We start from the raw sequence: 13,541 nt of genomic DNA, 5'->3' as shown, positions 1-13,541 counted from the left end.
CCCCTTTTAAATCTACTGCCCCATTTTTGCAATGTGGACGACCTCGGGGGAGATTTCTTAGTCCCACTTCATTTAATCAGTATGTGACCCCAATAGTCACTTTAATCGAGGATTATAACTTGCTGGCATGTTTTATGCTGATGACACACAGATTATTTTTAGGACTTGATGGTGAAGATAATGCTTCTTGTAACAATGTTTGTTTGGAGCTCAAGTAGGTAGCAGACTGGTTGTCTGTCAACTGTCTAAAGCTAAATTCAGAGAAACCAGAGGTGGTTGCGGGGGTTTCCCCTCCCCCTGAACCCCAAATTGGTGGCCCGATGCCAAGGGCCAACACCCTATTTCTGTTGAGTCTGTGAAGTATATTGGGGTTGTGATTGATAAGGCTCTTTTTCCATACTCCACCTGAAAAGGTACATCTTCTTGTTTTTTACATTGAAGACCTTAACCAAAACTCTTCTATTTCTCCTTATGTCTATTTACAAACCCACAAGACACCCCACGATAGGAGCTCGACCTAACTATTCTAGTGCTCCCTATCTTGGGTTCCTTCTGGCTTAATAGAATTGTTTGAGTGGTCCAAAATAAAGCTGTTTGGTTGTTTCTGAGCTCCCACACGATGCCTTGATCACACATCACTTTTGGACCTTAAACTGTCTCCTGATCCAAAAGCAAATAATTTTGTTCAAAAGCCTCTGTATCTTTTTCAAAGTGCTGCATAATCTTAGACAATAATTTTTTCCTCATGTTTTACATAGGTACCACCCGCATAGAATATTACGCTGCTGCTGCGGCTTATTTTTACAAATTCTAAAGATAAATAAAGCTTGCCAAGGTTGAAGATCATTTGCCTACCAGGTAGTTGAAGCTTGGAAGTCTTTCCCACTCGAACTAGTCAGATTCAGTGGCAGACTGACATCCATGGTTGGGGCAAATATTATAAATAAAACTTATGTGAACCGACGTCCTCCGCTCCTGATATCTTCTGAGGTACTGAATGCTGCAGTACGGGCACCAATCCTGACGCTGCTCTCATGCTGTGTGAGCAGCGCCCTGATTGGAGGGAGCGAAGTCACTCAACGCTCCCCAGGGCCCTGGCGGCCTGCTATTACTCTAACCCAGCTGTCTTAAGACAACTGGACTAGAGGTTTCAAATTGCGCACGCCTGGCTGGCTGTCGCAAGACGGCCGGCCAAAGGAACATGCGCACCTTGAAAAGTGCATAAACAGCCCACCCTCCCCCTGCTGCTGTCAATAAGCAGCTTCCCTGCCCCCGTCCTGATGCTCAGTTCAGGATGGAAGGATGAAAAATAAAATGGTAATGAATTGCTATTTTATTTTTCATCTTCATCTCTGCCTGAGGGCAGCGTGCAGTGTATTTAAAAAGTTGGACATGTACATTTAGGTTTTACATTTCCTGGTAGTGAAAACCTCCTACATTTGTTTTTCACTAATGTGAAGCCTACTCCTCCCATAGGATAACATTGGGTTACCTTATTTTTTAAGTCCTCACTTTCAATTGAGGAACCGCCTCTAGTCAGGCTAATCTCACCTGGTGGACATGCCATCTTCCCTCACTCCTGCCCAGTTAAGCTCTACTGATCCAATGCAGATAGGGCAGATTTCCGCCCACCATTGAGGCCCAGGGGTCTCTGCGTGAGTGAGAGCCATCCCGGCCTGGTGTGGTCTGCTGCCCAGATGGGAGCTGTGAGAGATCCGACGAGGAACCTGGGAGAAACGCATTTACCCGGGACTTGCCCAGAACATTTTTTCAGACCCGCGTTGCCTCGTCTCTACTGCTGGGACTGGGGCTGAAACTGGCGACTGGTGACACACAAGACCTACGTGCTGCTGTGAGCCCTGAAGCCCTGCTGTAATATTGGTAATTTATTTTGTATTCTTCTTGCGTGCGTTTCAATGTGCTGTTCAGATTGATAATTGCATTATATGGGGCAGATTTACAAGCCCCTTGCGCCTACTTGTGCCGCCATTGAGTCACTCTTTTTAACGCAACGGCAGCGCAAATAATGCGGGCAATTTACAATGTGACGCATCTAGGGAGATGCGTCACATTGTAAAGCCCTGCGTCACATTATACCTGCGCCAGGTATAATGTGCAGCTCCGCACTTTGCAGCATCTTCAGAGCCCTCCCTTCACCTGGGTTCGCGCCGGCAGCCCACCACAGACGCTCAGGCGACCCAGGCTCCAGCTCCGTCTGGTGTCCCCCTAGCCCCCTGCCCACTGGTTCCGGTTTACCTCACTGTACCCGTCCTGTTTTGGGGATTTAAAATTTAATTTTATTGGGTAATTTATTTATTTTATTTCCTGCCTCGCTTCATTCTTCCTCGTTCTCCCGCCTTCCTGCCGCTGCTGCCCCTGCGGCCCCTCTCCCTTCACAGCCCCCGCTCCTGCCTCCTCACCTCGAGTCCCGCCCCCCACCCCTACATATGGCGTGCCTAAGGCAAACCCGCCTGCGCCCATCTGCGACACGACCGTGTCCAGTGCCAGGAACCCTGGATCTCAGGACCCCCACAGATACACCTCCGCTGCCCTCCACGCACTCAACCCCAGAAGACTCAACGGCTGCCAAGGAGCCACACCGAACACCACCCAAGGAGAGTTCTCCTGCAGACACTGCTGACGATCCTTCACCATCGACTGCGCCCCCAAGACCGCCGGACTCCCGCATCACAGGAGCCCTGACCTGCATCCTCCTCAATGTGCGGTCCCTACACAGACACGCCAAAGAGATCTGGGACCTGCTCGACACCCTCTCGCCCAACGTCGCCTTCCTCACTGAAATCTGGGCCATCGCCACCTCCGGCCCAACATCGCCACCGCCATCCCCGACGGACACAAGATCCAGAGAAGGGACCACCCCCTCCGCCCAGGAGGAGGACTTGCCATTGCCCACAAGAACTCCCTTCAACTCTGCACCTCCAACACCAGCGACCCCCACTCCAACACCAAACACCTCCACTTCCAGGTCCAGACCAACCCTAGAACCACGCTACGGGGCACCCTCGCCTACAGATCCCCTGGACCACGCACCAAGTCCGCAACCACCAACCGAAGCGTCCCTGACTCCATCACCCTCCTCGACAACCTCTCCAACCTCGGACTGAAGCAGCTCGTCACCACCCCCACGCACAGAGCCAGACACACCCTCGACCCCATCTTCGCAGGAGGGACCAACATCCATTTCAGCCATACCACGCAGCCCCCTGGACGGACCACCACTGCGTACACTTCACCTTCAACACATCTACCGGACCCAAACCCCCCCGAACCCGCCTCGAAGGAACTGGAGCAAGATCACAGAGGAGCACCTCAACACCACCCTCCGCTTAGACTCACGCCAACTCCGCAGCTAAAGAACTTCAATGCTGGATCGACAGCAGCACCGACAAGCTCGCCCCCCTCAGCCACCCCGGCAAACAACGCCCCCTGAAAGCAGCTTGGTTTACCACCGATCTCCAAGCAGCCAGGTGCTCCTGCAGACACCTCGAGAAAACCTGGCAAAACCGGAAAACCACGGAACACCTGAACAGCTACCAAAGTGCCCTGAAGGAATACCACCAGCGTTTAAGAGAAACCAAGCGGACTTTCATCAGGAACAAAATCCACACCAACGCAACCAACGCTAAAGATCACTTCAACGTCATACAGCAATTCACCAAACCCCCCAGCAAAGCCACGGACATCACACCATCCCAGGAACTCTGCAACAAACTCAGCTCATACTTCCATCTGAAAATCAAGGCCCTCTACGACAACTTCAGCGAACAGACGCAGGACACCACCCCATGCTCCACCACCACTGACAAAGAGCCGATCATCACCACCTGGAATCCTACCACCGTCGAGCACACCACCGTGACCATGAAGAACACCCACTCAGGAGCCCCCACGGACCCCTGCCCACCGCACATCTACCACAGGGCCACCGCCGTCATCGCACCCGGACTAGGATGCACCATCAACGCCTCTTTCGAATCCGGCATCTTCCCCGACCACTGGAAACGGGCGGAGGTCAAACCTCTCCTTAAGAAGCCCACAGCCGACCCGACAGACCTGAAAAACTACCGCCCCATCTCTCTCCTCCCCTTCACTGCAAAAGTCACCGAGAGACTCGTAAACACCCAGCTGACCGCCTTCATAGAAGAAAACTCCATCCTAGACGCCTCCCAGTCCGGGCTCCACAGTAACCACAGCACTGAGACGGCTCTCCTCGCTGCCACTGATGACATCCGCATGCTACTAGACCAGGGGCACACAGCAGCCCTCATCCTACTTGACCTCTCCACAGCCTTCAACACGTCTCACATCGCACCCTCGCAGCCAGACTACCCGACGCAGGGATACGAGGAACCGCCCTCTCCTGGATCCGGTCCTTTCTCTCCAGCAGAACCCAGAGGATCACACTCCCTCCCTTCCTCTCCGAACCCACCCAGATCAACTGCGGAGTTCCCCAAGGATCATGGCTCAGCCCCACGCTCAACATCTACATGACCCCCTCGCCACCATCGTCAGACAACACGGGCTCAGCATAGTATCTTACGCCGACGACACCCAGCTCATCCTCTCCCTCATGAAGAACTCCGAAGACACCAGACTCTGTTTCCAGGAAGGAATGAGAGACGTAGCCGCCTGGATGAAAAGCAGCTGCCTGAAGCTCAACTCGGAGAAGACCGAGGTCCTCATCCTCGGACCCTCCGCCTCCACCTGGGACAACACCTGGTGGCCCTTCGCCCTCGGGAATCCGCCTACCCCTACAGACCACGCACGGAACCTCGGCATCATCCTCGACTCCTCCCTCACCATGACCCGCCAGACAAACTCTATCCCCTCCACCAGTTTCAACTGCCTTCAGATCCATCAAATGGATACCCCCAGAATGCAGAAAAACTCATAACCAGCAGATTGGACTACGGCAACGCCCTCTAGGCCGGAATCAACAGAACCCTCCTACACAGGCTACAGACCATCCAGACCGCCACAGCCAGACTCGTCCTCGGAACTCCACGGCACGAACACATGACCCAACACCTACGCAACCTCCATTGGCTCCCTATCGAGAAGAGAGGGACCTTCAAATTGCTTACCCGCGCCTACAGATCCCTCCACAACATTGGACCCAAATACCTCAACGACAGAGTCTCCTTCCACGTAGCCAAGAGAAACCTTTGCTCCGCAGACCTCGCCTTCGCAGGGACCCCCCGCATCCGCAGAACCAGAGCAGGAGGAAGAGCTTTCTCCTACATCGCAGCCAGAGCCTGGAACGAGCTCCCTGTGAACATCAGACGCTCCCCCACCCTCCACACCTTCAGAAAGAGCCTCAAGACCTGGCTTTTTGACTGAACCGCAGCTACACCCCCCCCAGCGCCTTGAGACCCTCACAGGTGAGTAGCGCCCTTTATAAACCCCCTGATTGATTGATTGATTGATTGATTGATTGATTGATTGAATGTATGCAGGGTGGGTGGTCCCATGCAGGAAAGCCTGTAGAAATGACACAGTGAAATCTAAAAGATTTCACTGCGCCACTTCTAGGATGCCACTGCATCAAAACCGTACACCTGCTCAGACCAGGCATAAGGAATGATGCAGGGCTTTTTGTATAGGACTCACCTATCTGTTGTGGCGCATTGCTGGAGTTGCGACACCCTCATGAGCAACTCCAGCAATCAATTATTCAAACATTTGTAAAGCGCACTACTCACCCGTGAGGGTCTCATGGCGCTGGGGGGGAGGGGTGCTGCTACTGCTTGAATAGCCAGGGCTTGAGAAGCCTCCTGAAGGTTAGTAGTTCCTGGGTCTGCCGTAGGAGGGTGGGGAGGGTGTTCCAGGTCTTGGCGGCGAGGTGGGAGAACGATTTGCTGCTGGTGGTCGCTCTTCCGATGCGGGGGACCGTGGCGAGGGCGAGGTCGGTGGAGCAGAGCTGTCGGTTCGGGGTGTAGAGGGTGAGTCGTCTGTTGAGGTATGCCGGTCCGGTGTTGTGGAGCGCCTTGTGTGCATGGGTGAGGAGCTTGAAGGTGATCCTCTTGTTGACGGGAAGCCAGTGCAGGTCTCTCAGGTGTGGTGTGATGTGGCTGTGGCGAGGGATGTCGAGGATCAGGCGTGCAGAGGCGTTCTGTATGCGTTGTAGTCGTTTCAGTAGTTTGGCCGAGGCTCCAGCGTAGCGGGCGTTTCCGTAGTCCAGCATGCTGCTGATGAGGGCCTGGTGACCGTTCTTCTTGTTTCGGTGGGGCTCCACCTGTAGATCTTGTGGAGCATGCGGAGGGTGTTGAAGGTGAAGCAGGAGGACGAGACGGCGTTGACTTCCTTGGTCATGGAGAGTGTTGAGTCGAGGATAGGTTGTGTGCGTGGTCGGTGGATGTCGGTGAGAAGGCGACCAGGAGTCGTCCCAGGCTGTTCTTCATCCACTCGGCGACGGCTTTCATTCCTTCATGGAGGTTGGTTTTGGCGGTGAGGGGGTCCTTGGTGAGGGAGAGGATCAGGTGGGTGTCGTCGGCATAGGATATGATGTTGAGGTCGTGCAGTCGGGCGACGTGGGCGAGCGGTGCCATGTAGACGTTGAACAGTGTCGGGCTGGGGGATGATCCTTGGGGTTCCCTGCAGATGATCTCGGAGGCTTCGGAACGGAAAGGGGGAGGCGAACACTCTGGGTTCTGCCGGAGAGGAAGGAGGTGGTCCATTCCAGAGACTTATCTCGGTACCCTGCGTTGTGGAGGCGTGTGCGTAGGGTGCGGTGGCAGACAGTGTCGAAGGTGGCTGATAGGTCCAGGAGGATGAGGGCCGCGGTTTCGCCGTTGTCCAGCAGGGCCCTGATGTCATCGGTGGCATCGATGAGGGCAGTCTCGGTGCTGTGGTTGCTGCGGATGAGTCACTTTTGTCAGTTTTGTGCCAACAGATGCGTCAGTATTTCTGACGCATCTGTTAATCCTAGCGGCATGGAGCAATGTATTGTAAATACAGTGCATCCATGGGGACGCAAGGACATTTGGCACTGGTGCAACGAAACTGACGCATCTATGCAGATGCATCAGTTCCTTGTAAATCTGCCCCTATGTTTTTCATGATTTAATGTGGTTTTGCGCATGGAGCGAATACTGGCAAGGATTCGAATGGCAAGAGTCAGTTGCTGTTCGACCTCCAAGTCTGGCATCAAAGCACACAACGGTCATCTTGGTTCCACAAAGATTGGCATGAAGGTAAAGCAACATTATTCGTAGCCAGCTATTAATAGTTAGGTCAAAATGATGGTGGATAAATGTCCTGAATGTTTATTGTCGGATAAACATTGGAAAACTGTACAGACCCCATTACATCCAACTCAGTTTTCGAGTGTAGGGTGGGAGAAGGTTGGTTTAGAATTCTCAGAACCACATGCAGTATTGCCCTGATGTATTTAATTCCAGCTGTTGACTATTACTCTAAATGGATGTACTACAGGTTTGTTGAAACACCAGACATGGATACGACCATTGAGTTTCTGAGTAAAATATTTTTAATTGAAGGAGCTCCCAGAGTCATTGTCACGGACAATGGCGCACATCTAGTTTTTGAACGAATGTGTAAATTCATGCTCACGCAAGACATAACACATCTCAAAGTTGCACTGTTCTTGTCCAATGCAAATGGTCTAGTGGAGCGTGGTACCAAAGTTATGAATGAAGGTATACAGACTGCCATTGCTTCAGGATTGGATGTAAGTGATTTTATTGAACAGAAGGTCTCGAATTATAATACTTCGCGACACTGCACCACGGTGGTTATTCCATTTTCTCTGTTAAGGGACAGGGAAGTACACATGTCTCTGTTCCCGTCATGGTTGACTGAGAAGAAAAATTTGACCAAAGTAATATATACAGTACAGAAAAATATATTCTACGGTTGCCTTAACACAGATTGCTAAGAAAATAATTTTGACATGAAGTGTGGTCTTAGTGGCATGGACTTGGCAAGTGGTGATTGGGTTTTAATTGAGAAACCCTTCAAAGTAAGGAAAGGGAAGTCTTAAGTTTTCAACGCTGATGCAAGTCAACAAAGTTGGCAAAGGTGCAGCATTTATTGTAGGGAGAAGCTGGTGGAATAAGAGACAGCTAGTGAAGGTTTTACCTGAGCAAGCCAACATCATGCAGCACAAGAGGCGTACCTTGCATGACCAAGATTGGGCGCATTGGTTGCAATCTGATGTGAATGGTAAGACTGTTTCGGGAAGAGCGGATATGGGTAGTAAACAGGTGTGGCTTCAGGTTCTGGTTGTGTTGACCTTAGTCAATGTGGTAATAGAAGTGTGAATAGTTCACAAATCAGGAAGGCTACAAATAAATTAGATGACTTTGTTAGGTATTAAATAGGACACAAGTAAGGTTGATCCGGTCAGATTTCTTTTTTAAACAAAATTTGTTTTAAGGTTGGGATGTGATGTAATGTTGGTAATGTGATTTTGTATGCTTCTCGTACGCGTTTCCGTGTGCTATTCAGCTTGTTAAATGTATTCTATGTTTGTTATGATTTAATGTGGACTCGTGCATGGAGCGGACACTGGCAAGGAATAGAATGGCAAGAGTTAGTTGCTGTTCAACCTCTGAGCCAGATGGACGCTTTATGCTGTGGGTAATGTGAAAGAGAAATAAATCTTTTGATTTCAATCAACGATGTGCTGAATTCCACTCACTACACCTGCTGACGCCGGTGGCCAAATTGGTGACCATTATGTCCTGCGCCATAACCGAGATGCCTGTTTGGCCATGAAGGAGGGGCCCTTGCAGGGGTAGGTGCCGAATTGACAACACACAGGCCCCCGGTTATTCTTTTTTCTCGCCCTCCCCTTTACCTCTCTCCTTGGCTTGTGTCCTAGGTTATCCACGCCCCACCGCCCCGACGTCGCTGACACCGGGGGCTGCACTGGAGCCACTGGGGGCACTCTCCTACCCCAGACACTCCCAAGGGCAGAGATTGTTTGACGGACATATTCCCGGAGGACACCTCCTGTGACTGCTGCTGGTTGGAGGCTGGGAGGTAGCCCCTGCATGAGACACTGTGGTGCTGGGCCATGCCTTGGGGTAATTTGATGTCTGCGATTCCTGCACGGCTCCCAAAATAATATTAGCAAGGCCTTGGGCCTACTCCTGCAGCCCTGCCGTATGAAAGGTTACACGGCTGGCTATTATTGACCAGACCCCTGTGTCCACGTCTCGCTCACCCACAGTATCTACAACTAGCATTCTATATCAAGGTGGAACTCTGCCTATCATGCCACCTGCACCGCACCCTCTTTGGATGGCATCAGCAAACAGACAATTGACCATATCTATTATTTATTATTATTAATGCTTATAGAGCGCATCTGACACCCTATGGTTAACCTGGCGCTGTGATACTGGTGTCTCGCTGAGTGTGTAAATTGTGTCCCTGCCAACGGAGGGATTAGGAAAAACATGCTCGGGGATAGAGCCAGGTTTTTATCCTTTTGCTAAACTGCAGGATATTATCTATTTGTCTAATGTCAGATGGAATTTTATTCCAGAGGCGAGAGGCTGCTGTAACAAATGCCCTGCCTCCAGATCTGACATTCCTGATTCTGGTCACCTTCACCAGATTGGCCGAAGAGGAACGCAACACTCGGGGAGGCACATACCATGTGAACTTCTCCTGCAAGGCTTTGGGACCTTGTCCATGCAAGGCCCTAAACACTATACACAGCACCTTGAACTGTATCCTCTGCGAGACCGGAAGCCAGTTCAGCTCAGAGAGTGCCTGTGAGGCGGAGAAACGGCGAGGTTTCCGTAGTGCCAGTTTGGCCGACATGGTCTGAATTCGCTGCAATCTCTCAATCAGATATTGTGGTGATTCCAGTAGCAGAGTATTACAGTAGTCCAGTCTGCTGAGAATGGTACTTCGGACTATTAATATTCTGGCCTGTTTGGAGAACATCGGGAACATTTTCCAAAAAGCTCTGATCCGGGTAAAGCAACTACCAACTGTTTTATTGACATGTTTTTCTAGTGTCAATTTGTTGTCGAACATGACTCCCAGATTGCGTACCATATCACTGAGAACCACTGGGGTAGTAGTGGAAGTAGACCAAAAATTGACGGAAGTGTAGGAGGGATTCTCCCTGCTGCACAGTGTAAAATCTCCGTCTTATCGGAATTAAATTGATGCAAGTTGTCCCTAAGCCAAGTTGCTGTGTCCTGCAAACAGGCATGAAGGGCTTCTAGGGATACTGATTGCTCACCCTTTAGGGATAGGATGTGCTGGGTATCATCTGCGTAATTAACTAAATTAACGTCGTAGGACCTTATGATAGCAAATAGGGGGCTCATATAGATGTTGAATAAAATGGGGCTGTGGTCCCTTGGCGGGCTGCTTGCGGTCCCCTGCCTCACAGTTACTTTTTCACCAATGCAGTCAGCTATCTGGGTATTTGGCAGCATGGCCATCTGCTCACCTCACCAAGACACACCCCTGAAGCTACGGCATTTGGCGCCTTCCCCAGCTGCCTCCACCTGCCGTGCTTTGCCCGGGTAGATGTGTTTTGGCCTCTCCTCTGTCGACCATTTGGCGCTGCTTGTGCTGCCGCAACCATAACTCCTGCAGGTGCAGGCAAGCGGGTCTTGTGGGAAAAGCTGACACCCAAATAAACTCATAGGCTTCCACCATAAAACTCAATGGGTCGTCCACAAACCAGCACTCAGGGTGCACCCTCCTGCTCCCCCCGATCACCAAAATGGAGCCTTCGCCACACAGGACTAACTGGGCCATCCACTTTTATTGGTGATAAACTAGACTCAGTGTTGGTAGCAGATGAAAGACATAGAGGCATATCAGCAAGGCGAGGCGATAGAATTATCGCCGCTTTTGCGGCCGTTTTCTGCTGAAAAGCGGCGATAATTTTAACGCCTAATTAGCAAGCTCACGCTGACGCGTGAAAACTTGCGTTAGCGTAGGAATTCCTAACGCCCAGCTTTGCATTTCTAATGAGATGCAAAGTGGGCGTTCCTGACCTGACATGACAGGAGAAATGTTGCTAAGTGACATTTCTCCTATCATCAAGCCCCACGCTATGAAGCATAGCGGCAAGAAAAGTAGCGATAACCCCTGTTATCGCTACTTTCTTTACGCCTGCTTCAGGTCTGATTTAGCCATGATATCGTATGGAAGATGGATGTCATGGCTAAGTTTGTGAGTCCCTATCATCAAGCTAACGCCACATAGCGTGAGATTATCGCTAGGTTTCCAGCGATAATCTCACGTTAGGCAGTTAGCGTGAGGATTTTTATCGCTTTTGAGATAAGCGTTGCTAATAGCACGCTATCTCAGCGATAAAAATCCACGCTAGCCGGCGATAATTATCCTAGCGCTAAGTGCTTAGCGATAATTATCGCTGGTTGTTGCTGATATGCCCCTTGGTTCCTTACTGGCAAAACCTTGCACGTCCCTTGAGATTAAAATCGACAATGTGGCATCAGACCTCCTGCTACTCCCTCGGATCATCGCAAACTAGCAGACAAAGTCAAGAATACTGAACAACACCTTGCCAAACTTCAGCCTAAAACTCATGAACTGGAATTCTCAATACAATCTCTAACACCTCGCCTTCGCGTCTTGGAGAGCCATGCTGCAAATGCTGAATGCCGCTCAAGGAGAAACAATGTGAGAGTGGTCAGCATTCCAGGGGTGGTTGAAGGCAAGAATGTGGTGACATAAACTGAACAGTAATTGCGAGGCTTACTACCTTTCATAGCGCTATCCCAGTTTTACTCTGTCGAACGTGTCCCTAGAGTCCCATCACGAAGACCGCCTCCGGGCACTGGTCACCATCTATTCCTCTTTTGGCTACTCCACTATTGCGACAGGGACTCCATTCTATGGGGAACATGAAAACTTAAGGAAGTGATGGTAAAAAATGCCTGAATATTGTTTTTCCTGGACTATACTGTGTCAGTGCGCTTCCTTCTTTGTAGTCAAAGTCACTTGCATGCCCTGGACATCTGCTATTTGCTCCTTTTTCCGTAATGACTACTAGTGGTTTTTGAAGGAAAGACACATTGCTGGAATTCAAAGTCCTCGCATCTACGGACCATCCTTCACCCACACCACGATCACCCGAGATCCTGTCATGGGTTGCCGCCGCGGACACTGTCCCCGCTTCGTCCGCTCGTCACAGCTGAAAACCACTGCTGACCTAGAACAGGTCATGCAAGAGAGGCAGTGAACCTTGCAAATAGCTGCTACGCTGCGAGAAGCCACAAAGACTTCAGAACCTGAAGATGATTCCTCTCAATCTCTCAGTGATGATGGATCCTCCATCACCTGCCCCTCCAGAGCCGCATCGTTTATTCTTCCCAAAGTGACACCACAGACTGCTGACGATGTTATGATTCATATTTTGTCTTATAATCACCCACTTACGCACTGCTAATCACTGTTGATTACCCAACCAACTTGCCCTTGCTGGGGAGGTTTATTATATGTGCCCACTTTTCAATTGACATGCTATAATGAAACTCCCACAACCCCACCAACCCCACTCTCATGACCGGGGGAAGCAACTGGCTAGCTCGCTTTTTGAGACGGGATGTACCTTCTTGGTTGTTGTGTCATCCCCTCCTAGCTTCTCCCCTTGTTAAGCTATATAACCTCTGCCTAAAATGTTGTTTGGTAGTGTGGGCAGATACACGTTGTTTCTCAGCTCTTTTGGTATTCACAGTTTAGTTTTGAATATGCGTACCATTTCCCCCCTTTATCACCTTCCCCCACTCCGCTGTCACACGGCACTCTGCTGTGCTGCCCGCCATCCCCTACCAACAGTTGACAATTGTCTGTTCTTTAATCACACCGATTTTAAGAGCATTACTTGGAACGGGAGGGGCAGGCACACTCCCTCACGTCGATACTCAGTGAATTCAAACCTCAAGCGGCGCTCTACCCACATTGCCCTCCTACAAGAAACACACTTATCACAAGCTAAAGCCTCCAAGATGCAGCATCGCTGGTGTAGCCAGGTTGTTGTCAGTAATTTCTTCTCTTATGCCAGAGGTGTGATACATCAGCCCGGGAATCTCCTTTATGGCAAAAGCAACCACAATAGACACAGAGGGCAGTTATGTATTTGTTTGTGGGCGACTGGATGGCCTCCCCATCCATTTAGGTTCAATATACGCCCCCAACTTTGACCAAACCGCATTCTTATACAAACTATCAGAGGCACTATCTCTCTGGAATGAGCTACCATGGCTCATTGTGGGGGACTTTAACTTTGTCCTGGACACCACTCTTGACCCCTCTTTCCACCCCTTTCTGGGAAAAGCCCACCACCTCCAATGCCTTAGCACTCCATACTTGGCTAAAACACAGGTATTTACTTGATGTTTTGTGCCACCGCAACCCGGACTGAAAGGTGTACTCTTTCTTCTACCTCCCCACCAACTGCATGGTCACACAGACAGAATCCTAGGCTACCACTCCCTATTCCCGGCCATCACCCACAATGACTATTTAGGCCACACACACTCTGATCCCAATCCCCA

The sequence above is a fragment of the Triturus cristatus genome, chromosome 5_1 (assembly GCF_964204655.1).
Source record: "Triturus cristatus chromosome 5_1, aTriCri1.1, whole genome shotgun sequence".
Lineage (NCBI taxonomy): Eukaryota > Metazoa > Chordata > Amphibia > Caudata > Salamandridae > Triturus > Triturus cristatus.
The sequence above is the reverse complement of the archived record's forward strand: the minus strand, read 5'-3'. Positions refer to the sequence as shown.